The sequence below is a fragment of the Lampetra planeri genome, chromosome 16 (genome assembly GCF_965212315.1).
Source record: "Lampetra planeri chromosome 16, kcLamPlan1.2.h2, whole genome shotgun sequence".
Classification (NCBI taxonomy): Eukaryota; Metazoa; Chordata; class Hyperoartia; order Petromyzontiformes; family Petromyzontidae; genus Lampetra; species Lampetra planeri.
Window position 1 is genome coordinate 1,467,136 of NC_136122.1, and position 26,855 is coordinate 1,493,990.

The window sequence follows — 26,855 nt, forward strand, 5'->3', positions numbered from 1 at the left end:
ATAACGTTTTAAACATTCGACACGTTTATTTGTTTACTCAATTTATACACGCTAACAAACAAAAAATGGAACTTGTCCATATGTGCTTTGGAGAATGTGGGCATCGATCCCACTATCTCTCTCATGCTAAGCGAGCGCCCTACCGCTTGAGCTAATTCCCCGCTGGGCTGTCGTGGATGATATCTCGACATAGGCCATAGCACTGTTTAAAAAATACTTAGCACAATAAGAACAAACTTCACCTTTAAATCTGCGATAAATTAAAACCGACCTAAAGGATACAGGAAGCCAGATCGCATGGACTGGTTTCGATCCATCGACCTGTGGGCAATGGACCCTTCACGCTTCCGCTGTGCCACTCTGCTTTCTTGTAACTGGCTGTTATCGACGTCCATGTACCTGATAAGGTGCAGAAAATACATTGAAAAATTATCATTGGTTGCATCAATACCGGGTTAAGAAATTCATTTGTAATAATTTAATTAACCTTGTGAATATATTGATAACGTTTTAAACATTCGACACGTTCAAATGTTTACTCAATTTATACACGCTAACAAACAAAAAATAGAACTTGTCCATATGTGCTTTGGAGAATGTGGGCATCGATCCCACTATCTCTCGCATGCTAAGCGAGCGCTCTACCACTTGAGCTAATTCCCCGCTGTGCCGTCGTGGATGATATCTCGACATAGGCCATAGCACTGTTTAAAAAATACTTAGCACAATAAGAACAAACTTCACCTTTAAATCTGCGATAAATTAAAACCGACCTAAAGGATACAGGAAGCCAGATCGCATGGACTGGTTTCGATCCATCGACCTGTCGGTAATGGAATCATCACGCTTCCGCTGTGACACTCTGCTTTCTTGAAAATGGCTGTTATCGACGTCCATGTACCTGATGAGGTGCAGAAAAGATATTGAAAAATTATCATTGGTTGCATCAATACCGGGTTAAGAAGTTAATTTGTAATAATTTAATTGACATTGTGAATATATTGATAACGTTTTAATCATTCGACACGTTCAAATGTTTACTCAATTTATACACGCTAACAAACAAAAAATGGAACTTGTTCATATGTGCTTTGGAGAACGTGGGCATCGATCCCACTACCTCTCGCATGCTAAGCGAGCGCTCTACCACTTGAGCTAATTCCCCGCTGGGCTGTCGTGGATGATATCTCGTCATAGGCCATAGCACTGTTTGAAAAATACTTAGCAAAATAAGAACAAACTTCACCTTTAAATCTGCGATAAATTAAAACCGACCTAAGCGATACAGGAAGCCAGATCGCATAGACTGGCTTCGATCCATCGACCTGTGGGTAATGGACCCATCACGCGTCCGCTGTGACACTCTGCTTTCTTGTAAATGGCTGTTATCGACGTCCATGTACCTGATGAGGTGCAGAAAAGATATTGAAAAATTATCATTGGTTGCATCAATACCGGGTTAAAAAATTAATTAGTAATAATTTAATTGACCTTGTGAATATATTGATAACGTTTTAAACATTCGACACGTTTATTTGTTTACTCAATTTATACACGCTAACAAACAAAAAAAGGAACTTGTCCATATTTGCTTTGGAGAATGTGGGCATTGATCCCACTACCTCTCGCATGCTAAGCGAGCGCTCTACCACTTGAGCTAATTCCCCGCTGGGCTATCGTGGATGATATCTCGTCATAGGCCATAGCACTGTTTGAAAAATACTTAGCAAAATAAGAACAAACTTCACCTTTAAATCTGCGATAAATTAAAACCGACCTAAGCGATACAGGAAGCCAGATCGCATAGACTGGCTTCGATCCATCGACCTGTGGGTAATGGACCCATCACGCGTCCGCTGTGACACTCTGCTTTCTTGTAAATGGCTGTTATCGACGTCCATGTACCTGATGAAGTGCAGTAAAGATATTGAAAAATTATCATTGGTTGCATCAATACCGGGTTAAGAAATTCATTTGTAATAATTTAATTGACCTTGTGAATATATTGATAACGTTTTAAACATTCGACACGTTCATATGTTTACTCAATTTATACACGCTAACCAACAAAAAAAGGAACTTGTCCATATTTGTTTTGGAGAATGTGGGCATCGATCCCACTACCTCTCGCATGCTAAGCAAGCGCTCTACCACTTGAGCTAATTCCACGCTGGGCTGTCTTGGATGATATCTCGTCATAGGCCATAGCACAGTTTGAAAAATACTTAGCAAAATAAGAACAAACTTCACCTTTAAATCTGCGATAAATTAAAACCGACCTAAGCGATACAGGAAGCCAGATCGCCTAGACTGGCTTCGATCCATCGACCCGTGGGTAATGGACTCATCACGCTTCCGCTGTGACACTCTGCTTTCTTGTAAATGGCTGTTATCGACGTCCATGTACCTGATGAGGTGCAGAAAAGATATTGAAAAATTATCATTGGTTGCATCAATACCGGGTTAAGAAATTCATTTGTAATAATTTAATTGACCTTGTGAATATAATGATGACGTTTTAAACATTCGACACGTTCATGTTTACTCAATTTATGCACGCTAACAAACAAAAAATGGAACTTGTCCATATTTGTTTTGGAGAATGTGGGCATCGATCCCACTACCTCTCGCATGCTAAGCGAGCGCTCTACCACTTGAGCTAATTCCCCGCTGGGCTGTTGTGGATGATATCTCGACATCGGCCATAGCACTTTTTGAAAAATATTTAGCAAAATAAGAACAAACTTCACCTTTAAATCCGCGATAAATTAAAACCGACCTAAGCGATACAGGAAGCCAGATCGCATAGACTGGCTTCGATCCATCGACCTGTGGGTAATGGACCCATCACGCTTCCGCTGTGACACTCTGCTTTCTTGTAAATGGCTGTTATCGACGTCCATGTACCTGATGAGGTGCAGAAAAGATATTGAAAAATCATCATTGGTTGCATCAATACCGGGTTAAGAAATTCATTTGTAATAATTTAATTGACCTTGTGAATATATTGATAACGTTTTAAACATTCGACACGTTCATATGTTTACTCAATTTATACACGCTAACAAACAAAAAATGGAACTCGTCCATATTTGCTTTGGAGAATGTGGGCATTGATCCCACTACCTCTCACATGCTAAGCGAGCGCAGTACCACTTGAGCTAATTCCCCGCTGGGCTGTCGTGGATGATATCTCGTCATAGGCCATAGCACTGTTTGAAAAATACTTAGCCAAATAAGAACAAACTTCACCTTTAAATCTGCGATAAATTAAAACCGACCTAAGCGATACAGGAAGCCAGATCGCATAGACTGGCTTCGATCCATCGACCTGTGGGTAATGGACAGAGGTGGGACAAAGTCATTGTTATGCAAGTCCAAGTCGAGTCGCAAGTCATCAAATTCATGACTCGAGTCTGACTCGAGTCCAAGTCACGTGACTCGAGTCCACATCTCATAGGTGGGACAAAGTCATTGTTATGCAAGTCCAAGTCGAGTCGCAAGTCATCAAATTCATGACTCGAGTCTGACTCGAGTCCAAGTCACATGACTCGAGTCCACACCTCTGGTAATGGACCCATCACGCTTCCGCTGTGACACTCTGCTTTCTTGTAAATGGCTGTTATCGACGTCCATGTACCTGATGAGGTGTAGTAAAGATATTGAAAAATTATCATTGGTTGCATCAATACCGGGTTAAGAAATTCATTTGTAATAATTTAATTGACCTTGTGAATATATTGATAACGTTTTAAACATTCGACACGTTCATATGTTTACTCAATTTATACACGCTAAACAAACAAAAAATGGAACTTGTCCATATTTGTTTTGGAGAATGTGGGCATCGATCCCACTACCTCTCGCATGCTAAGCGAGCGCTCTACCACTTGAGCTAATTCCCCGCTGGGCTTTCGTGGATGATATATCGACATAGGCCATAGCACTTTTTGAAAAATATTTAGCAAAATAAGAACAAACTTCACCTTTAAATCTGCGATAAATTAAAACCGACCTAAGCGATACAGGAAGCCAGATCGCATAGACTGGCTTCGATCCATCAACCTGTGGGTAATGGACCCATCACGCGTCCGCTGTGACACTCTGCTTTCTTGTAAATGGCTGTTATCGACGTCCATGTACCTGATGAGGTGCAGAAAAGATATTGAAAATTATCATTGGTTGCATCAATACCGGGTTAAGAAATTAATTAGTAATAATTTAATTGACCTTGTGAATATATTGATAACGTTTTAAACATTCGACACGTTTATATGTTTACTCAATTTATACACGCTAACAAACAAAAAAAGGAACTTGTCCATATTTGCTTTGGAGAATGTGGGCATTGATCCCACTACCTCTCGCATGCTAAGCGAGCGCTCTACCACTTGAGCTAATTCCCCACTGGGCTGTCGTGGATGATATCTCGTCATAGGCCATAGCACTGTTTGAAAAATACTTAGCAAAATAAGAACAAACTTCACCTTTAAATCTGCGATAAATTAAAACCGACCTAAGCGATACAGGAAGCCAGATCGCATAGACTGGCTTCGATCCATCGACCTGTGGGTAATGGACCCATCACGCGTCCGCTGTGACACTCTGCTTTCTTGTAAATGGCTGTTATCGACGTCCATGTACCTGATGAGGTGCAGAAAAGATATTGAAAAATCATCATTGGTTGCATCAATACCGGGTTAAGAAATTCATTTGTAATAATTTAATTGACCTTGTGAATATATTGATAACGTTTTAAACATTCGACACGTTTATATGTTTACTCAATTTATACACGCTAACAAACAAAAAAAGGAACTTGTCCATTTTTGTTTTGGAGAATGTGGGCATCGATCCCACTACCTCTCGCATGCTAAGCAAGCGCTCTACCACTTGAGCTAATTCCCCGCTGGGCTGTCGTGTATGATATCTCGTCATAGGCCATAGCACTGTTTGAAAAATACTTAGCAAAATAAGAACAAACTTCACCTTTAAATCTGCGATAAATTAAAACCGACCTAAGCGATACAGGAAGCCAGATCGCATAGACTGGCTTCGATCCATCGACCTGTGGGTAATGGACCCATCACGCTTCCGCTGTGACACTGCTTTCTTGTAAATGGCTGTTATCGACGTCCATGTACCTGATGAGGTGCAGTAAAGATATAGAAAAATTATCATTGGTTGCATCAATACCGGGTTAAGAAATTCATTTGTAATAATTTAATTGACCTTGTGAATATATTGATAACGTTTTAAACATTCGACACGTTCATATGTTTACTCAATTTATACACGCTAACAAACAAAAAATGGAACTTGTCCATATTTGTTTTGGAGAATGTGGGCATCGATCCCACTACCTCTCGCATGCTAAGCGAGCGCTCTACCACTTGAGCTAATTCCCCGCTGGGCTGTCGTGGATGATATCTCGACATAGGCCATAGCACTTTTTGAAAATAATTTAGCAAAATAAGAACAAACTTCACCTTTAAATCTGCGATAAATTAAAACCGACCAAAGCGATACAGGAAGCCAGATCGCATAGACTGGCTTCGATCCATCGACCTGTGGGTAATGGACCCATCACGCTTCCGCTGTGACACTCTGCTTTCTTATAAATGGCTGTTATCGACGTCCATGTACCTGATGAGGTGCAGAAAAGATATTGAAAAATTATCATTGGTTGCATCAATACCGGGTTAAGAAATTCATTTGTAATAATTTAATTGACCTTGTGAATATATTGATAACGTTTTAAACATTTGACACGTTTATATGTTTACTCAATTTATACACGCTAACAAACAAAAAAAGGAACTTGTCCATATTTGCTTTGGAGAATGTGGGCATTGATCCCACTACCTCTCGCATGCTAAGCGAGCGCTCTACCACTTGAGCTAATTCCCCGCTGGGCTGTCGTGGATGATATCTCGTCATAGGCCATAGCACTGTTTGAAAAATACTTAGCAAAATAAGAACAAACTTCACCTTTAAATCTGCGATAAATTAAAACCGACCTAAGCGATACAGGAAGCCAGATCGCATAGACTGGCTTCGATCCATCGACCTGTGGGTAATGGACCCATCACGCTTCCGCTGTGACACTGCTTTCTTGTAAATGGCTGTTATCGACGTCCATGTACCTGATGAGGTGCAGTAAAGATATTGAAAAATTATCATTGGTTGCATCAATACCGGGTTAAGAAATTCATTTGTAATAATTTAATTGACCTTGTGAATATATGGATAACGTTTTAAACATTCGACACGTTCATATGTTTACTCAATTTATACACGCTAACAAACAAAAAAAGGAACTTGTCCATATTTGTTTTGGAGAATGTGGGCATCGATCCCACTACCTCTTGCATGCTAAGCGAGCGCTCTACCACTTGAGCTAATTCCCCGCTGGGATGTCGTGGATGATATCTCGACATAGGCCATAGCACTTTTTGAAAAATATTTAGCAAAATAAGAACAAACTTCACCTTTAAATCTGCGATAAATTAAAACCGACCAAAGCGATACAGGAAGCCAGATCGCATAGACTGGCTTCGATCCATCGACCTGTGGGTAATGGACCCATCACGCTTCCGCTGTGACACTGCTTTCTTGTAAATGGCTGTTATCGACGTCCATGTACCTGATAAGGTGCAGTAAAGATATTGAAAAATTATCATTGGTTGCATCAATACCGGGTTAAGAAATTCATTTGTAATAATTTAATTGACCTTGTGAATATATGGATAACGTTTTAAACATTCGACACGTTCATATGTTTACTCAATTTATACACGCTAACAAACAAAAAAGGAACTTGTCCATATTTGTTTTGGAGAATGTGGGCATCGATCCCACTACCTCTTGCATGCTAAGCGAGCGCTCTACCACTTGAGCTAATTCCCCGCTGGGATGTCGTGGATGATATCTCGACATAGGCCATAGCACTATTTGAAAAATATTTAGCAAAATAAGAACAAACTTCACCTTTAAATCTGCGATAAATTAAAACCGACCAAAGCGATACAGGAAGCCAGATCGCATAGACTGGCTTCGATCCATCGACCTGTGGGTAATGGACCCATCACGCTTCCGCTTTGACACTCTGCTTTCTTGTAAATGGCTGTTATCGACGTCCATGTACCTGATGAGGTGCAGAAAAAGTATTGAAAAATTATCATTGGTTGCATCAATACCGGGTTAAGAAATTCATTTGTAATAATTTAATTGACCTTGTGAATATATTGATAACGTTTTAAACATTCGACACGTTCATATGTTTACTCAATTTATACACGCTAACAAACAAAAAAAGGAACTTGTCCATATTTGCTTTGGAGAATGTGGGCATTGATCCCACTACCTCTCGCATGCTAAGCGAGCGCTCTACCACTTGAGCTAATTCCCCGCTGGGCTTTCGTGGATGATATCTCGTCATAGGCCATAGCACTGTTTGAAAAATACTTAGCAAAATAAGAACAAACTTCACCTTTAAATCTGCGATAAATTAAAACCGACCTAAGCGATACAGGAAGCCAGATCGCATAGACTGGCTTCGATCCATCGACCTATGGGTAATGGACCCATCACGCTTCCACTGTGACACTGCTTTCTTGTAAATGGCTGTTATCGACGTCCATGTACCTGATGAGGTGCAGTAAAGATATTGAAAAATTATCATTGGTTGCATCAATACCGGGTTAAGAAATTCATTTGTAATAATTTAATTGACCTTGTGAATATATTGATAACGTTTTAAACATTCGACACTTTCATATGTTTACTCAATTTATACACGCTAACAAACAAAAAATGGAACTTGTCCATATTTGTTTTGGAGAATGTGGGCATCGATCCCACTACCTCTCGCATGCTAAGCGAGCGTTCTACCACTTGAGCTAATTCCCCGCTGGGCTGTCGTGGATGATATCTCGACATAGGCCATAGCACTTTTTGAAAAATATTTAGCAAAATAAGAACAAACTTCACCTTTAAATCTGCGATAAATTAAAACCGACCAAAGCGATACAGGAAGCCAGATCGCATAGACTGGCTTCGATCCATCGACCTGTGGGTAATGGACCCATCACGCTTCCGCTGTGACACTCTGCTTTCTTGTAAATGGCTGTTATCGACGTCCATGTACCTGATGAGGTGCAGAAAAGATATTGAAAAATTATCATTGGTTGCATCAATACCGGGTTAAGAAATTCATTTGTAATAATTTAATTGACCTTGTGAATATATTGATAACGTTTTAAACATTCGACACGTTCATATGTTTACTCAATTTATACACGCTAACAAACAAAAAAAGGAACTTGTCCATATTTGTTTTGGAGAATGTGGGCATCAATCCCACTACCTCTCGCATGCTAAGCAAGTGAAGTACCGGTAAGTACGCTGGACACCCAGGTTGAGGCACACGTATCTTTATTACAAGTTGTCGGTACAGGACAGCACTAGAGGGGGTAGCGGCCCCCTCACCCGGATAACTGGGGATACACCCTAGCTAATCCTGACCTAACCCCAAGTCCTCCACTAACGGGCTAGGGGAGGCTAACTGGCCCGACACTGGTGAGTCGGGCTACGGTCTCCGGAGTCCCAGGGTACTGACCCTGGTTCACGGAACCACGCCTCTGGCTCGATCCTCCGCAGCCCTTACAAGGGCGGCGTCGAGGGGAGTCCAGGGCTTCTAACTAGCAGATCTTCCTTCTTCCTCCTTCGTTCCCAGACTCAGCCACGAGCTCTCTCTGTCCTCCCCCTTTATACCCCCCGTCAGGATCACAACCCCCCAGGCTGCCTGATGCGGACGTCGCTGCGGGCACCCCCCCCGTGTACTCCCGGAGCTCCGCCCACTGTGTTTATTCCCCGTTGGATCCCATGCACCTACAGCCCTCCCGTAACAACCCTACATCACTCCCCCCATTACAGCTCGCAGCCGTCCCGGCTGCAACAATTCCAATAAAGGAACATTTACCCCTCAACCCCGCGTGTGCCTCATTTTTTCAACAAAATGCAAATTGAACAACAACAACAAGAACAACAAGAAGAACAAGCACACCCCCGAAGGGAATGTCCGACGCACCCCCCCCCCCCGTATAAATACGAAATCCGTAAAAGCGCGTATATACAACTAGCCAGGAACTCCCCCAGCACACACAGCACACCCACGACACACAACGCACCCACAACACACACACCCCGCCCACACACACAACACAACACACCCAATGTGGCAGGAGCGCACCACCGACGCAGCATACAGTAACCATGACCCGTGAAATAAAATAAAAAAAAATTTCTTCTTTTTGTATATTATAAGAGTCTGCGCATCTTAGCGCGCGTCCTTGCCGCAGGCCCGTCACACGGGGCAACCCCGGACGGCAGACCATCCGGTGGCGGCTGTCCCTTTCGAGATGAGGTCGCGATTGAAGTGGCGCGACCGTCGGCATCACCCGTGTGGGTTGTAGGGCATGAGCCCGTCATTCCCGGTGCACCTGTGGGTGGGACAGCCGGCAACACATCAGGCGAGAGCAGCGACGGACCCTCCGAGTCGGTCGACCCCCCACATGCTTGGCCCCGCGCGTGTGGAGTGGGCCCTCGCACCGCAACAAACGGTTTTAGCCTAGAGGGGTGTACAAACCACCGGCGCCTGCCCATTTGATTCGAACGCACTGAGGCCTCAAAACCTCGACAACCTCGACGGGGCCCCGCCACGGGCGCACGAGTTTAGAGGAGGTCGCGAGTGGTACCTGGGGACAGTGCAGCCATGCCCAGTCCCCCGGCTTCCACTGCAGCACGTGCGCGCGAGCCAGCCTGAGGCGCTCGTTCGCCTTTTGACGCCTGTCAGAATTTAGCCTCGCAGCATCCCGCGCCTCAGTCAGTTTGTCAAGGTTAAATTTAACGTGTTCATCCAATTTAATTTTACCCAGCGGCGCGGGGATCTGCAGCTGTGCCGGAACAGGTGGGTCGGGTTCGCGGCCATACATAAGAAAGAATGGTGAAAATCCCGTCGCAGCATGGGGAGCCAATCTGTATGCCGCTAGAACCCCTTGAATTTGTAAGTCCCAATCAGTCTGTGAGTCCGAGACTTGCTGCGACAACATAGACGAGATGGTGCGATGCAGACGCTCGACCATCCCGTCCGTTTGCGGGTGATAAGGAGAGGTTCGAATTTTTTTCGTTCCTAGGAGATCACAGACTTGTTTTAGGAGTTTCCCGGAAAAATTTCTACCCTGGTCGGTCAGCAACCGCTCCGGAGCACCTTTGTCCATGACATAACCCTGGACAAAGGCGTCGACGATGGCTGCTGCCGACTGATTTGGCAGGGGCCAGGCCATAGGCCAGCGCGTAAAATATTCGACCCCAGTAAGCAAATATCTGTTACCCCTGGGGGTGGCGGGGAATGGCCCCAGAATGTCGAGTGCGACCAGTTCATTTACTCGGGAGACCTGGATGGACTGCAAGGGCGGGTTCGACTCCCGTGCCGGTGGTTTGCGCTGCGCAAACCGAGGGCATGCTGCCAACAGATCCGTGACATCCCTTGTCATGCCTGGCCAAAAAAAATTCAGCTGGAGCAAGGCGAGAGTTTTCTGGGTCCCCAGGTGTAGGAGGCGCTCATGCGCAGCCCACACCACCTTACCGCGTAATCCCGAAGGGACCACCAGCCGGTGACGGTGGGATTTGCTGTCCCAATGCATGAGCAACCCTGCGTGCATGCCCCAAGCGTCGGCCTCACCCGTCCCCCGCCCCCTCTCCCCGGCGCGACGACGCAACGCGAGGAGGGAGGTATCCTCCATTTGGAGGCGCCCCCATTCATTAACGGGCAACCCAAGCAGGGAATCTTTCCCCTGTTCCGCGATATCATTGGTGACCAATGTTTCGTCATTGGCGGCGGCCGCCAGGACCGGAACCATCATGTCCCCTGCCGGCTTGCAACGCCCAGACCCCAGGAGGCATGCGCATTCGGAGGCGGTTGGCATCCGTGACAGAGCGTCAGCGTTGGTGTGGCGAACGCCCTTACGGTAGGTGGTTTCGAAATCGAAATCCTGGAGGACCTCCAACCATCGGGACAATTGTCCCGATGGCTGTTGAACCTTCAGGGTGTACTGCAGTGCCGCATGATCTGTGCGGACGGTGAAATGCCGACCGTACAGATATGGGCGATACTGTTGGATGAAATAGACAATTGCCAACAGTTCCCTACGGGTGACACAATATCTTTGCTCCGCTGGAGACAACACCCGACTGCCGTACGCAACCACCCGTTCCACGCCGTCAACCACCTGGGAAAGCACACCTCCAATACCCGTGTTGCTCGCGTCGGTGTCGAGCAAAAACGGCCTAGAATAATCTGGGTAAATCAGGGGAGGAGCCTTTACCAGGGCGTCCCGAAGGGAGCAGAAAGCAGCTTCCTCCTCCTGACCCCAGTGGAACCGAACCCCTTTAGATGTTAACGCGTGTAGGGGTTTGGCAATCGTTGCAAAATTAGCGACGAAGCGTCGGTAATATGATGCGAAGCCAATAAAACTCCTGACCTCTCCCACCGAGGTGGGAGTCGGCCAGGAGCTGACACACTGCGTTTTGGCGGGATCGGTAGCAATACCTGAGCGCCCTACGATGTGCCCCAAATAACGCACCGACTCGCGTAACAAATGGCATTTCTGTGGCTTAAATTTCAAATTAGCAGCCCGCATCTTTAGGAAAACCGCCCGCAACCTCTGGAGATGTTCATCAAAAGTTTTACCAAAGACAATAACGTCATCCAAATAAATCAGGCACGATTCCCATTGCAATCCAGCCAAAACCAATTCCATCAATCGCTGGAAAGTTGCCGGCGCTGAGTGTAAGCCCATCGGCAACCGGTTGAATTGGAACAGGCCGTGCGGTGTACGGAAAGCAGTTTTAGGCTTAGAATCATCGTCCAGAGGAAGCTGCCAGAATCCCGAAAGTAAATCTAGTGTGGAGAAGAATCGCGCTCCCGCCAAGGCGTCCAGCGATTCGTCCATCCGTGGGAGCGGGTATGCGTCGGCAACCGAAATTTTATTAAGGCGCCGAAAATCCACGCAAAACCGCAACGAGCCGTCCTGCTTTTTAACCAGGACGATCGGCGCTCCCCAAGGGCTGGTGGAGGGAGAAATGATGTCGGCGGCTAACATGTCATCAACAGCCGATTTGACATGGTCCTTTTCGGCGGGACTTAACCGAAACGGATTTTGGCGAATTGGCGCGCTGTCACCCGTGTCAATATGGTGACGCAGCAGGTGAGTGCAACCCAAATCATATTTATCCCGACTGAAAACGTCGGAAAATTCCCTCAGTAGCGTTCTAAGCTGTTGGCGCTCTGAATTTGTCAGGTCCGTCGATCCCGCACAAAGCGCGTCGAGCCACCCTTCATCGCTGTCCGAATGTGGGAGCATTCGGGAAGCAGTGCCAACATGGTTCGCGACAGGTTCCTCGCAGGGTACCGGCGTCGCGTGAGCGAGCACCGTCCCTTGAGGAACCACCACTGTCTGCGACCCCACATTGAGGACCGCGATGAAAGGGTCCTCGTCCCCTCTTACGACGGTCTGGGCCGGAATCAAATGAGGTGCATTAACCCCGGCCCTAGACGGTCCCAGCAAAACACCCTGATCTCCTACGCCCTTAGCGAAGGGCTTACGAAGTTTCAGAGGCACTAGCATTTGAGCTCCCGGCGGCACACTAACTGTTCTGACGACGAACGCCGGTACCGTCGCGAACGCCGTCCGAGCCGCCGCAGGGGAAGGCAGGAAGGCCATGCGTCGCCCTGACGGAAGCTCAATGCATCCTTGGTCGATCAAAATACGAATTGGCATTTTGCCTAAGAAATCCGTCCCCAGCAGGCACGGAACCGCCAGCGAGGAGGAAACGAAAATCGGCCCCGACAATTTGATGTCCCCGATACAAATTTGCGCGCGAATCTGTCCCATGATGCCCAGAGAGCCCCCGTTAGCGGCATAGAATGGGACGTTAACCGGCAGTAAGGGCCGGCTTTGTACAGGCAGAATATTGTAAATTAAGTCCGAAATGATTGTCGCCGATGCCCCCGTATCGACCAGGATGCGTACCTCTACCCCGTCAATGTGTCCGACCACGGCCGACGACCCTGACGACGCGGCTACCACGCGATGGGCCAACACGGACCACTGTTTGGGCTCGATTCGAGTCCCCGCAGTGATCCGCGTTGGGCCGTCGCAACGCAACATCGGCCCCCCGTTCGGTGTGGTGCGAGAGTGTGCAACGGGTGGGTGCTTTGGCCAAACATGTGTGGTGCCGCGACTCGCCGGATCATGTTGCTGGAGCTTGGGAGGAGGAGGCCCGGCGTCCCGTCGAGGCGTCATCCCGCGCTGTCGAGGCGAGCGGCACCCCAAGGCGACGTGGCCCCGAACGCCGCAGTTGAAACACCGCGGACCCCCCGGTGGAGACGATGGACGGTCGAACCGGCTTGAGCCGTCCCGGCCCGCCCGTGCTCCTTGCGCCTGTTGCCGTCGGTGGTCGACGGCGTAGAGCTCCTCCGTTTGAAGGGTGGCTGCAGCCACCGCACGCCCGGCCGATGCCCTGCTGGCTTTCCGCCGCAGGGACAGAAGGTTGGCGTGAAGGAGGCGCGCCGCCTGAAGAGAGGTCATCTCGGCGTCCTCCTGTGCGACGACAGCGATGTCCAGGTCGTCTGCCAGGAGGAGGATTTTCTCCGTGACCATCGCGTCCACGCCGTCGTCGTCCATACGGGGAAAAGCCGTTTTGGCCAGCGCCAGGAGGCTCGTCCTGTATGCCAGGGGCGACTCTTTTTCACCCCGCTTGCGGTCGTAGAACTGCTGTCTGCATTCTGCAGATGGTCCATAGACCCCAGCCGGCAGTTGTAGCGCCCTCGGCAGAGTAGAACGCTTCTCTCTTGGCGCCGATGTGAGGGCGGCGAGCGCGTCGGCGTCGAGGAGCGCCGGCAGCGCGCAGAGGGCTTCGTCGTCCGACCACCTAGCCATTTCTTGGTGGGCGATGAAGCGACGCTGGAAGCCGCCCCAGTCGCCCTCCGCGCCAACAAATTCCTTCAGCGGAGGTAGCCGTTGTTGCAGCGCAGCGTTCGCCTTGGAAGTCTGCAGGCTGCTATCCCCAGGACTCGGCTGTGCGTCGGCGCGAATGGCAGATGGAATCGCCTGTCGCAGCCGTGATGACGTTCCCGCCGCTGGCGATGATGCGGCTGTCCCAGCGAGAGCGGTGTCGGACCCAAGGTTTAGCCCGGCCACGCCCTCTGCAGCTGCCGTGGCGATGGCGGGAAATTGAAAGTTGGAGTCTTCCGAAATGGCGGGAAGGCGCTCCGGTCGTCGACTCCCCTCGCCCCGTGGTGGACCACCAGCCCCCAGCCGCGTGATGTTTTCCAGCGTGGCGGCAGCGGCATACAGCAGCTCCGCCAGCCTCTCGTGAGCCAGCCGTAGCGCGTCTGGCTGCGGCCCCTCTTCATGCCGATGCCCCGGCAGGAACGCGTCAGGCCCCGGCTGTACCATGTCTTGGTGAGCCGTCTCGGGCTCAACGATTTCAGCAGTGTCCTCGTCCGGCACTCTGGCTCGAGCTGTCTGACGTGTTTCCATGTTCGTAATACTTCTGACACCAGATGAAGTACCGGTAAGTACGCTGGACACCCAGGTTGAGGCACACGTATCTTTATTACAAGTTGTCGGTACAGGACAGCACTAGAGGGGGTAGCGGCCCCCTCACCCGGATAACTGGGGATACACCCTAGCTAATCCTGACCTAACCCCAAGTCCTCCACTAACGGGCTAGGGGAGGCTAACTGGCCCGACACTGGTGAGTCGGGCTACGGTCTCCGGAGTCCCAGGGTACTGACCCTGGTTCACGGAACCATGCCTCTGGCTCGATCCTCCGCAGCCCTTACAAGGGCGGCGTCGAGGGGAGTCCAGGGCTTCTAACTAGCAGATCTTCCTTCTTCCTCCTTCGTTCCCAGACTCAGCCACGAGCTCTCTCTGTCCTCCCCCTTTATACCCCCCGTCAGGATCACAACCCCCCAGGCTGCCTGATGCGGACGTCGCTGCGGGCACCCCCCCCCCCCGTGTACTCCCGGAGCTCCGCCCACTGTGTTTATTCCCCGTTGGATCCCATGCACCTACAGCCCTCCCGTAACAACCCTACACAAGCACTCAACCACTTGAGCTAATTCCCCGCTGGGCTATCGTGGATGATATCTCGTCATAGGCCATAGCACTGTTTGAAAAATACTTAGCAAAATAAGAACAAACTTCACCTTTAAATCTGCGATAAATTAAAACCGACCTAAGCGATACAGGAAGCCAGATCGCATAGACTGGCTTCGATCCATCGACCTGTGGGTAATGGACCCATCACGCTTCCGCTGTGACACTGCTTTCTTGTAAATGGCTGTTATCGACGTCCATGTATCTGATGAGGTGCAGTAAAGATATTGAAAAATTATCATTGGTTGCATCAATACCGGGTTAAGAAATTCATTTGTAATAATTTAATTGACCTTGTGAATATATTGATAACGTTTTAAACATTCGACACGTTCATATGTTTACTCAATTTATACATGCTAACAAACAAAAAATGGAACATGTCCATATTTGTTTTGGAGAATGTGGGCATCGATCCCACTACCTCTCGCATGCTAAGCGAGCGCTCTACCACTTGAGCTAATTCCCCGCTGGGCTGTCGTGGATGACATCTCGACATAGGCCATAGTACTTTTTGAAAAATATTTAGCAAAATAAGAACAAACTTCACCTTTAAATCTGCGATAAATTAAAACCGACCAAAGCGATACAGGAAGCCAGATCGCATAGACTGGCTTCGATCCATCGACCTGTGGGTAATGGACCCATCACGCTTCCGCTGTGACACTCTGCTTTCTTGTAAATGGCTGTTATCGACGTCCATGTACCTGATGAGGTGCAGAAAAGATATTGAAAAAATATCATTGGTTGCATCAATACCGGGTTAAGAAATTCATTTGTAATAATTTAATTGACCTTGTGAATATATTTGTAATGCGGGCGTAAGCGACCTTCCGGATGTGACGTCACGGGGGGTGGAGTCATGTGACGTGGGTGGAAGGTTCGGGTCCTTAAGCGGGTAAACCGGAAGGGGAAGTCAGTCGGGGTGTGAGCGGAAAAGAGTGAGGCCACGGGGGCGAGTGAGAAGAGGGGGGGCACCGCCGGCCATCGGGAGCCAACCCCGCAGACAAGAGGAAGCTGCGGAGTGGTGTGCAGCTGCAGAGGAGACAGCCAGAAGGGCTGCGTGTTAGAGGCAGCGGTGTGGCTGCCAGGAGGAGCTGCGGAGAGAGAGAGAGACAGCACGAGGCTGCCAGGAGGTGGAGAGAGAGAGGAGTTGCAGCGAGTACAGCCAAGGGGGGCTGTGTGAGAGAAACAGCAGCGGGGCTGCTGTTGTGGATCGGGCCGACATTGGAGTCAGCACCGTGGAGAAGCTACAGAGTAAAGACAGCCGTGTGGGTGTACAGCACGAACCGAATAAAGGACACTGAGCCAGACATCGTGGTCCAGTCGTTTATTACATATTGATAACGTTTTAAACATTCGACACGTTCATATGTTTAGCCAATTTATACACGCTAACAAACAAAAAAAGGAACTTGTCCATATTTGTTTTGGAGAATGTGGGCATCGATCCCACGACCTCTCGCATGCTAAGCAAGCGCTCTACCACTTGAGCTAATTGCCCGCTGGGCTGTCGTGGATGATATCTCGTCATAGGCCATAGCACTGTTTGAAAAATACTTAGCAAAATAAGAACAAACTTCACCTTTAAATCTGCGATAAATTAAAACCGACATAAGCGATACAGGGAGCCAGATCGCATAGACTGGCTTCGATCCATCGACCTGTGGGTAATGGACCCATCACGCTTCCGCTGTGACACTCTGCTTTCTTGTAAATGTCTGTTATCGACGTCCATGTACATGATAAGGTGCAGAAAAGATATTGAAAAAATATCATTGGTTGCATCAATACCGGGTTAAGAAATTCATTTGTAATAATTTAATTGACCTTGTGAATATATTGATAACGTTTTAAACATTCGACACGTTCATATGTTTACTCAATTTATACACGCTAACAAACAAAAAAAGGAACTTGTCCATATTTGTTTTGGAGAATGTGGGCATCGATCCCACGACCTCTCGCATGCTAAGCAAGCGCTCTACCACTTGAGCTAATTGCCCGCTGGGCTGTCGTGGATGATATCTCGTCATAGGCCATAGCACTGTTTGAAAAATACTTAGCAAAATAAGAACAAACTTCACCTTTAAATCTGCGATAAATTAAAACCGACATAAGCGATACAGGGAGCCAGATCGCATAGACTGGCTTCGATCCATCGACCTGTGGGTAATGGACCCATCACGCTTCCGCTGTGACACTCTGCTTTCTTGTAAATGGCTGTTATCGACGTCCATGTACATGATAAGGTGCAGAAAAGATATTGAAAAATTATCATTGGTTGCATCAATACCGGGTTAAGAAATTCATTTGTAATAATTTAATTGACCTTGTGAATATATTGATAACGTTTTAAACATTCGACACGTTCATATGTTTACTAAATTTATACACGCTAACAAACAAAAAATGGTACTTGTCCATATGTGCTTTGGAGAATGTGGGCATCGATCCCACTATCTCTCGCATGCTAAGCAAGCGCTCTACCACATGAGCTAATTAACCGCTGGGCTGTCGTGGATGATATCTCGACATAGGCCATAGCACTTTTTGAAGAATATTTAGCAAAATAAGAACAAACTTCACCTTTAAATCTGCGATGAATTAAAACCGACCTAAGCGATACAGGAAGCCAGATCGCATAGACTGGCTTCGATCCATCGACCTGTGGGTAATGGACCCATCACGCTTCCGCTGTGACACTCTGCTTTCTTGTAAATGTCTGTTATCGACGTCCATGTACATGATAAGGTGCAGAAAAGATATTGAAAAATTATCATTGGTTGCATCAATACCGGGTTAAGAAATTCATTTGTAATAATTTAATTGACCTTGTGAATATATTGATAACGTTTTAAACATTCGACACGTTCATATGTTTACTCAATTTATACACGCTAACAAACAAAAAAAGGAACTTGTCCATATTTGTTTTGGAGAATGTGGGCATCGATCCCACGACCTCTCGCATGCTAAGCAAGCGCTCTACCACTTGAGCTAATTGCCCACTGGGCTGTCGTGGATGATATCTCGTCATAGGCCATAGCACTGTTTGAAAAATACTTAGCAAAATAAGAACAAACTTCACCTTTAAATCTGCGATAAATTAAAACCGACATAAGCGATACAGGGAGCCAGATCGCATAGACTGGCTTCGATCCATCGACCTGTGGGTAATGGACCCATCACGCTTCCGCTGTGACACTCTGCTTTCTTGTAAATGGCTGTTATCGACGTCCATGTACATGATAAGGTGCAGAAAAGATATTGAAAAATTATCATTGGTTGCATCAATACCGGGTTAAGAAATTCATTTGTAATAATTTAATTGACCTTGTGAATATATTGATAACGTTTTAAACATTCGACACGTTCATATGTTTACTAAATTTATACACGCTAACAAACAAAAAATGGTACTTGTCCATATGTGCTTTGGAGAATGTGGGCATCGATCCCACTATCTCTCGCATGCTAAGCAAGCGCTCTACCACTTGAGCTAATTCCCCGCTGAGCTGTCATAGATGATCTCTCGACATAGGCTATAGCACTTTTTAAAAAATATTTAGCAAAATAAGAACAAACTTCACCTTTAAATCTGCGATAAATTAAAACCGACCTAAAGGATACAGGAAGCCAGATCGCATAGACTGGCTTCGATCCACCGACCGGTGGGTAATGGACCCATCACGCTTCCGCTGTGCCACTCTGCTTTCTTGTAACTTGCTGTTATCGACGTCCATGTACCTGATAAGGTGCAGAAAATATATTAAAAAACTATAATTGTTTGCACAAAAACCGGGTGAAGAAATTTATTTGTAATATTTTGATTAACCTTGTGAATATATTGATAACGTTTAAAACATTCTACACGTTCAAATGTTTACTCAATTTATACACGCTAATAAACCAAAAATGGAACTTGTTCATATGTGCTTTGGAGAATGTGGGCATCGATCCCACTATCTCTCGCATGCTAAGCGAGCGTTCTACCACTTGAGCTAATTCCCCGCTGGGCTGTCTTGGATGTTTATCTCGACATAGGCCAAAGCACTTTTTGAAAAATATTTAGCAAAATAAGAACAAACTTCACCTTTAAATCTGCGATAAATTAAAACCGACCTAAAGGATACAGGAAGCCAGATCGCATAGACTGGCTTCGATCCATCGACCTGTGGGTAATGGACCCATCACGCTTCCGCTGTGCCACTCTGCTTTCTTGTAACTGGCTGTTATCGACGTCCATGTGCCTGATAAGGTGCAGAAAATATATTTAAAAACTATCATTGTTTGCACAAATACCGGGTGAAGAAATTCATTTGCAATATTTTACAGGGAGGAACAATGTTCCACACTGCCCACCAGGGATTATTTAGCTGTCTGTCTGTCGTGCATAAATAAATATATAATACACACAGCTCTTTGATTGGTGGAGACCTTACAAACAGCTCTTTGATTGGTGGAGACCTACTGCCGGGTACGGAGAGGGTAGGTGCCTAAGGGAGGAGGGTCAGGGGAGGGGCTTAAGGAAGGGGGGAGTCAGGAGAGGGGCCTGAGGGGAGGGGGGTTCAGGGGAGGGGCCTGAGGGGGGGTTCAGGGGAGGGGCCTGAGGGAGGGGGGGTCAGGGGAGGGGCCTAAGGATATGGGGGGGGGGTGCTCAGGGGAGGGGCCTAACAAAAGGGCGGTCAGGGGAGGGGCCTAAGGGAAGGGGGGTCAGGGGAGGGGCCTGAGGACATGGGGGGGGTGGTCAGGGGAGGGGCCTAAGGGAAAGAGGGTCAGGGGAGGGGCCTAAGGGGGGAGGGGCTTAAGGGAGGGGGGGGGGCGATAGTTAAGGGGGCTGTCTGCCTGGCTACCTAAAGTCAAGTTTTCTTTTATACATACTGTACAGGTTACGAACAACAGGTTCCACACTGCCCACCAGGGATTATTTGTCTGTCTGTCGTGCATGAATGCGCTGTCCAACCAAGTTCCTACCTGCCCACTCCGAAGGAACGTGTTGATTAACCTTGTGAATATATTGATAACGTTTTAAACATTCGACACGTTCATATGTTTACTCAATTTATACACGCTAACAAAAAAAAATGGAATTTGTCCATCTGTGTTGTGGAGAATGTGGGCATCGATCCCACTACCTCTCGCATGCTAAGCGAGCGCTCTACCACTTGAGCTAATTCCCCACTGGGCTGTCTTGGATGTTTATCTCGACATAGGCCAAAGCACTTTTTGAAAAATACTTAGCAAAATAAGAACAAACTTCACCTTTAAATCTGCGATAAATTAAAACCGACCTAAAGGATACAGGAAGCCAGATCACATAGACAGGCTTCGATCCATCGACCTGTGGGTAATGGACCCATCACGCTTCCGCGGTGCCACTCTGCTTTCTTGTAACTGGCTGTTATCGACGTCCATGTACCTGATGAGGTGCAGAAAATATGTTAAAAAACTATCATTGTTTGCACAAATACCGGGTGAAGAAATTCATTTGTAATATTTTACAGGGAGGAACAATGTTCCACACTGCCCACCAGGGATTATTTAACTGTCTGTCTGTCTGACTGTCTGTCGTGCATAAATAAACATATAATACACACAGCTCTTTGATTGGTGGAGACCTTACAAACAGCTCTTTGATTGGTGGAGACCTACTGCCGGGTACGGAGAGGGGGGGTGCCTAAGGGAGGAGGGTCAGGGGAGGGGCCTAAGGAAGGGGGGAGTCAGGAGAGGGGCCTGAGGGGGGGGGGGGGTTCAGGGGATGGGCCTGAGGGGGGGGGTCAGCGGAGGGGCCTGAGGGAGGGGGGGTCAGGGGAGGGGCCTAAGGATATGGGGGGGGGGTGCTCAGGGGAGGGGCCTAACAGAAGGGGGGTCAGAAGAGGGGCCTAAGGGAAGGGGGGTCAGGGGAGGGGCCTGAGGATATGGGGGGGGGGGGGTGGTCAGGGGAGGGGCCTAAGGGAAAGGGGGTCAGGGGAGGGGCCTAAGGGGGGAGGGGCCTAAGGGAGGGGGGGGGGGCGATAGTTAAGGGGGCTGTCTGCCTGGCTACCTAAAGTCAAGTTTTCTTTTATACATACTGTACAGGTTACGAACAACAGGTTCCACACTGCCCACCAGGGATTATTTGTCTGTCTGTCGTGCACGAATGCGCTGTCCAACCAAGTTCCTACCTGCCCACTCCGAAGGAACGTGTTGATTAACCTTGTGAATATATTGATAACGTTTAAAACATTCGACACGTTCAAATGTTTACTCAATTTATACACGCTAACAAACAAAAAATGGAACTTGTCCATATGTGCTTTGGCGAATGTGGGCATCGATCCCACTATCTCTCGCATGCTAAGCGCGCGTTCTACCACTTGAGCTAATTCCCCGCTGGGCTGTCTTGGATGTTTATCTCGACATAGGCGAAAGCACTTTTTGAAAAATATTTAGCAAAATAAGAACAAACTTCACCTTTAAATCTGCGATAAATTAAAACCGACCTAAAGGATACAGGAAGCCAGATCGCATAGACTGGCTTCGTTCTATCGACCTGTGGGTAATGGAACTATCACGCTTCCGCTGTACCATTCTGCTTTCTTGTAACTGGCTGTTATTGACGTCCATGTACCTGATAAGGTGCAGAAAATATATTAAAAAACTATCATTGTTTGCACAAATACCGGGTGAAGAAATTCATTTGTAATATTTTACAGGGAGGAACAATGTTCCACACTGCCCACCAGGGATTATTTAACTGTCTGTCTGTCTGCCTGTCTGTCGTGCATAAATAAATATATAATACACACAGCTCTTTGATTGGTGGAGACCTTACAAACAGCTCTTTGATTGGTGGAGACCTACTGTCGGGTACGGAGAGGGGGGGTGCCTAAGGGAGGAGGGTCAGGGGAGGGGCCTAAGGAAGGGGGGAGTCAGGAGAGGGGCCTGAGGGGGGGGGGGTTCAGGGGAGGGGCCTAAGGGGGGGTCAGCGGAGGGGCCTGAGGGAGGGGGGGTCAGGGGAGGGGCCTAAGGATATGGGGGGGGGTGCTCAGGGGAGGGGCCTAACAGAAGGGGGGTCAGGGGAGGGGCCTAAGGGAAGGGGGGTCAGGGGAGGGGCCTGAGGATATGGGGGGGGGGTGGTCAGGGGAGGGGCCTAAGGGAAAGGGGGTCAGGGGAGGGGCCTAAGGGGGGAGGGGCCTAAGGGAGGGGTGGATAGTTAAGGGGGCTGTCTGCCTGGCTACCTAAAGTCAAGTTTTCTTTTATACATACTGTACAGGTTACGAACAACAGGTTCCACACTGCCCACCAGGGATTATTTGTCTGTCTGTCGTGCACGAATGTGAGCTGTCCAACCAAGTTCCTACCTGCCCACTCCGAAGGAACGTGTTGATTAACCTTGTGAATATATTGATAACGTTTAAAACATTCGACACGTTCAAATGTTTACTCAATTTATACACGCTAACAAACAAAAAATGGAACTTGTCCATATGTGCTTTGGCGAATGTGGGCATCGATCCCACTATCTCTCGCATGCTAAGCGAGCGTTCTACCACTTGAGCTAATTCCCCGCTGGGCTGTCGTGGATGATATCTCGACATAGGCCATAGCACTTTTTGAAAAATATTTTGCAAAATAAGAAAAAACTTCACCTTTAAATGTGCGATTAATTAAAACCGACCTAAGCGATACAGGAAGCCAGATCGCATAGACTGGCTTCGATCCATCGACCTGTGGGTAATGGACCCATCACGCTTCCGCTGTGACACTCTGCTTTCTTGTAAACGGCTGTTATCGACGTCCATGTACCTGATGAGGTGCAGAAAAGATATTGAAAAATTATCATTGGTTGCATCAATACCGGGTTAAGAAATTCATTTGTAATAATTTAATTGACCTTGTGAATATATTGATAACGTTTTAAACATTCGACACGTTCAAATGTTTACTCAATTTATACACGCTAAACAAACAAAAAATGGAACTTGTCCATATGTGCTTTGGAGAATGTGGGCATCGATCCCACTATCTCTCGCATGCTAAGCGAGCGTTCTACCACTTGAGCTAATTCCCCGCTGGGCTGTCGTGGATGATATCTCGACATAGGCCATAGCACTTTTTGAAAAATATTTTGCAAAATAAGAACAAACTTCACCTTTAAATCTGCAATAAATTAAAACCGCCCTAAGCGATACAGGAAGCAAGATCGCATAGACTGGCTTCGATCCATCGACCTGTGGGTAAAGGACCCATCACGCTTCCGCTGTGACACTCTGCTTTCTTGTAACTGGCTGTTATCGACGTCCATGTACCTGATAAGGTGCAGAAAATATATTAAAAAGCTATCATTGTTTGCACAAATACCGGGTGAAGAAATTCATTTGTAATATTTTGATTAACCTTGTGAATATATTGATAACGTTTAAAACATTCGACACGTTCAAATGTTTACTCAATTTATACACGCTAACAAACAAAAAATGGAACTTGTCCATATGTGCTTTGGAGAATGTGGACATCGATCCCACTATCTCTCGCATGCTAAGCGAGCGTTCTACCACTTGAGCTAATTCCCCACTGGGCAGTCGTGGATGATATCTCGACATAGGCCATAGCACTTTTTGAAAAATATTTTGTAAAATAAGAACAAACTTCACCTTTAAATGTGCGATTAATTAAAACCGACCTAAGCGATACAGGAAGCCAGATCGCATAGACTGGCTTCGATCCATCGACCTGTGGGTAATGGACCCATCACGCTTCCGCTGTGACACTCTGCTTTCTTGTAAACGGCTGTTATCGACGTCCATGAACCTGATGAGGTGCAGAAAAGATATTGAAAAATGATCATTGGTTGCATCAATACCGGGTTAAGAAATTCATTTGTAATAATTTAATTGACCTTCCGAATATATTGATAACGTTTTAAACATTCGACACGTTCAAATGTTTACTCAATTTATACACGCTAACAAACAAAAAATGGAACTTGTCCATATGTCTTATTGGTTCCTTTGGATAAATTCACGTAGAAGGGAAGTAATAAAATAATAAAGAATAAAACATAATAAAATAATTCTGACGACGTTTCGGCGACAACGCAAGCAGCCGTCCTCAGGTGAAGAACATGTCTGCCGATAAGACAGAGTCTAAATGACACGTATTAGGCTTAGAGTGTCTATTTAAGCTGTGCTGTCGTGGATGATTGTTTGCACAAATACCGGGTGAAGACATTCATTTGTAATATTTTGATTAACCTTGTGAATATATTGATAACGTTTTAAACATTCGACACGTTCATATGTTTACACAATTTATACACGCTAACAAAAAAATGGAACTTGTCCATATGTGCTTTGGAGAATGTGGGCATCGATCCCACTACCTCTCGCATGCTAAGCGAGCGCTCTACCACTTGAGCTAATTCCCCACTGGGCTGTCTTGGATGATATCTCGACATAGGCCATAGCACTTTTTGAAAAAATTTAGCAAAATAAGAACAAACTTAACTTTTAAATCTGCGATAAATTAAAACCGACCTAAGCGATACAGGAAGCCAGATCGCATAGACTGGCTTCGATCCATCGACCTGTGGGTAATGGACCCATCACGCTTCCGCTGTGACACTCTGCTTTCTTGTAAATGGCTGTTATCGACATCCATGTACGTGATGAGGTGCAGAAAAGATATTGAAAAATTATCATTGTTTGTACAAATACCGGGTTAAGAAATTCATTTGTAATAATTTGACCTTGCGAATATATTGATAACGTTTTAAACATTCGACACGTTCATATGTTTACTCAATTTATACACGCTAACAAACAAAAAATGGAACTTGTCCATATGTGTTTTGGAGAATGTGGGCATCGATCCCACTAGCTCTCGCATGCTAAGCAAGCGCTCTACCACTTGAGCTAATTCCCCGCTGGGCTATCTTGGATGTTTATCTCGACTTTTTGTAAAATATTTAGACAAAAGAAGAAGAAACTTTACCTTAAAATCTGCGATGAATAAAAACCGATCTAAGAGATACAGGAAACCAGTTAGCACAGACTGGTTTGGATCCATTGACCTCTGGGTAAAGTGTCCAGCACGCTTCCGCTTCACCACTCTCCTTTCATGAAATGGCTATTATCGACGTCCATTTACCTGATAAGGTGCAGAAAATATATTAAAAAACTATCATTATTTGCACAAATACCGGGTGAAGAAATTCATTTGTAATATTTTATATTAACCTTGTGAATATATTGATAACGTTTAAAACATTCGACACGTTCAAATGTTTACTCAATTTATACATGCTAACAAACAAAAAACGGAACATGTCCATATGTGTATTGGAGAATGTGGGCATCGATCCCACTATTTCTCGCATGCTAAGCGAGCGCTCTACCACTTGAGCTAATTCCCCGCTGGGCTATCGTGGATGATATCTCGACATAGGCCATAGCACTTTTTGAAAAATAGTTAGCAAAATAAGAACAAACTTCACCTTTAAATCTGCGATGAATTAAAACCGACCTAAGCGATACAGGAAGCCAGATTGCATAGACTGGCTTCGATCCATCGAATTGTGGGTAATGGACCCATCACGCTTCCGCTGTGACACTCTGCTTTCTTGTAAATGGCTGTTATCGACGTCCATGTACCTGATGAGGTGCAGAAAAGAAATTGAAAAATTATCATTGGTTGCATCAATACCGGGTTAAGAAATTCATTTGTAATAATTTAATTAACCTTGTGAATATATTGATAACGTGTTAAACATTCGACACGTTTATATGTTTACTCAATTTATACACGCTAACAAACAAAAAATGGAACTTGTCCATATGTCTTATTGGTTCTTTCGGTAAAGTCACGTAGAAGGGAAGTAATAAAATAATAAAGAATAAAACATAATAAAATAATTCTCACGACGTTTCGGCCACAACGCAAGCAGCCGTCCTCAGGTGAAGAACATGTCTGCCGATAAGACAGTCTAAATGACACGTCTTAGGCTTAGAGTGTCTATTTAAGCTGTGCTGTCGTGGATGATTGTTTGCACAAATACCAGGTGAAGAAATTCATTTGTAATATTTTGATTAACCTTGTGAATATATTGATAACGTTTTAAACATTCGACACGTTCATATGTTTACTCAATTTATACACGCTAACAAAAAAATTGAACTTGTCCATATGTGCTTTGGAGAATGTGGGCATCGATCCCACTACCTCTCGCATGCTAAGCGAGCGCTCTACCACTTGAGCTAATTCCCCACTGGGCTGTCTTGGATGATATCTCGACATAGGCCATAGCACTTTTTGAAAAAATTTAGCAAAATAAGAACAAACTTAACTTTTAAATCTGCGATAAATTAAAACCGACCTAAGCGATACAGGAAGCCAGATCGCATAGACTGGCTTCGATCCATCGACCTGTGGGTAATGGACCCATCACGCTTCCGCTGTGACACTCTGCTTTCTTGTAAATGGCTGTTATCGACGTCCATGTACGTGATGAGGTGCAGAAAAGATATTGAAAAATTATCATTGTTTGTACAAATACCGGGTTAAGAAATTCATTTGTAATAATTTGACCTTGCGAATATATTGATAACGTTTTAAACATTCGACACGTTCATATGTTTACTCAAT

General features: G+C 46.3%; 12 non-coding genes across 12 annotated transcripts; all 12 read right to left on the bottom strand.

Moving 5' to 3' along the window:
• Positions 1 to 590: 590 nt before the first annotated feature.
• TRNAA-AGC (transfer RNA alanine (anticodon AGC)) lies at positions 591 to 663 on the bottom strand. The gene has a single exon. It is a non-coding gene; the product is annotated as a tRNA-Ala (tRNA).
• Positions 664 to 1,594: 931 nt separating this feature from the next.
• TRNAA-AGC (transfer RNA alanine (anticodon AGC)) lies at positions 1,595 to 1,667 on the bottom strand. The gene has a single exon. It is a non-coding gene; the product is annotated as a tRNA-Ala (tRNA).
• A 929-nt stretch (positions 1,668 to 2,596) lies between these two features.
• On the bottom strand, positions 2,597 to 2,669 carry TRNAA-AGC (transfer RNA alanine (anticodon AGC)). Its single transcript has one exon. It is a non-coding gene; the product is annotated as a tRNA-Ala (tRNA).
• Positions 2,670 to 3,832: 1,163 nt separating this feature from the next.
• Positions 3,833 to 3,905, bottom strand: TRNAA-AGC (transfer RNA alanine (anticodon AGC)). Its single transcript has one exon. It is a non-coding gene; the product is annotated as a tRNA-Ala (tRNA).
• Positions 3,906 to 4,333: 428 nt separating this feature from the next.
• On the bottom strand, positions 4,334 to 4,406 carry TRNAA-AGC (transfer RNA alanine (anticodon AGC)). The gene has a single exon. It is a non-coding gene; the product is annotated as a tRNA-Ala (tRNA).
• Positions 4,407 to 5,335: 929 nt separating this feature from the next.
• On the bottom strand, positions 5,336 to 5,408 carry TRNAA-AGC (transfer RNA alanine (anticodon AGC)). The gene has a single exon. It is a non-coding gene; the product is annotated as a tRNA-Ala (tRNA).
• Positions 5,409 to 5,837: 429 nt separating this feature from the next.
• TRNAA-AGC (transfer RNA alanine (anticodon AGC)) lies at positions 5,838 to 5,910 on the bottom strand. The gene has a single exon. It is a non-coding gene; the product is annotated as a tRNA-Ala (tRNA).
• Positions 5,911 to 7,338: 1,428 nt separating this feature from the next.
• TRNAA-AGC (transfer RNA alanine (anticodon AGC)) lies at positions 7,339 to 7,411 on the bottom strand. Its single transcript has one exon. It is a non-coding gene; the product is annotated as a tRNA-Ala (tRNA).
• An 8,212-nt stretch (positions 7,412 to 15,623) lies between these two features.
• TRNAA-AGC (transfer RNA alanine (anticodon AGC)) lies at positions 15,624 to 15,696 on the bottom strand. The gene has a single exon. It is a non-coding gene; the product is annotated as a tRNA-Ala (tRNA).
• A 4,641-nt stretch (positions 15,697 to 20,337) lies between these two features.
• On the bottom strand, positions 20,338 to 20,410 carry TRNAA-AGC (transfer RNA alanine (anticodon AGC)). Its single transcript has one exon. It is a non-coding gene; the product is annotated as a tRNA-Ala (tRNA).
• Positions 20,411 to 24,566: 4,156 nt separating this feature from the next.
• Positions 24,567 to 24,639, bottom strand: TRNAA-AGC (transfer RNA alanine (anticodon AGC)). The gene has a single exon. It is a non-coding gene; the product is annotated as a tRNA-Ala (tRNA).
• A 1,765-nt stretch (positions 24,640 to 26,404) lies between these two features.
• On the bottom strand, positions 26,405 to 26,477 carry TRNAA-AGC (transfer RNA alanine (anticodon AGC)). Its single transcript has one exon. It is a non-coding gene; the product is annotated as a tRNA-Ala (tRNA).
• Between the last annotated feature and the right edge of the window lie 378 nt (positions 26,478 to 26,855).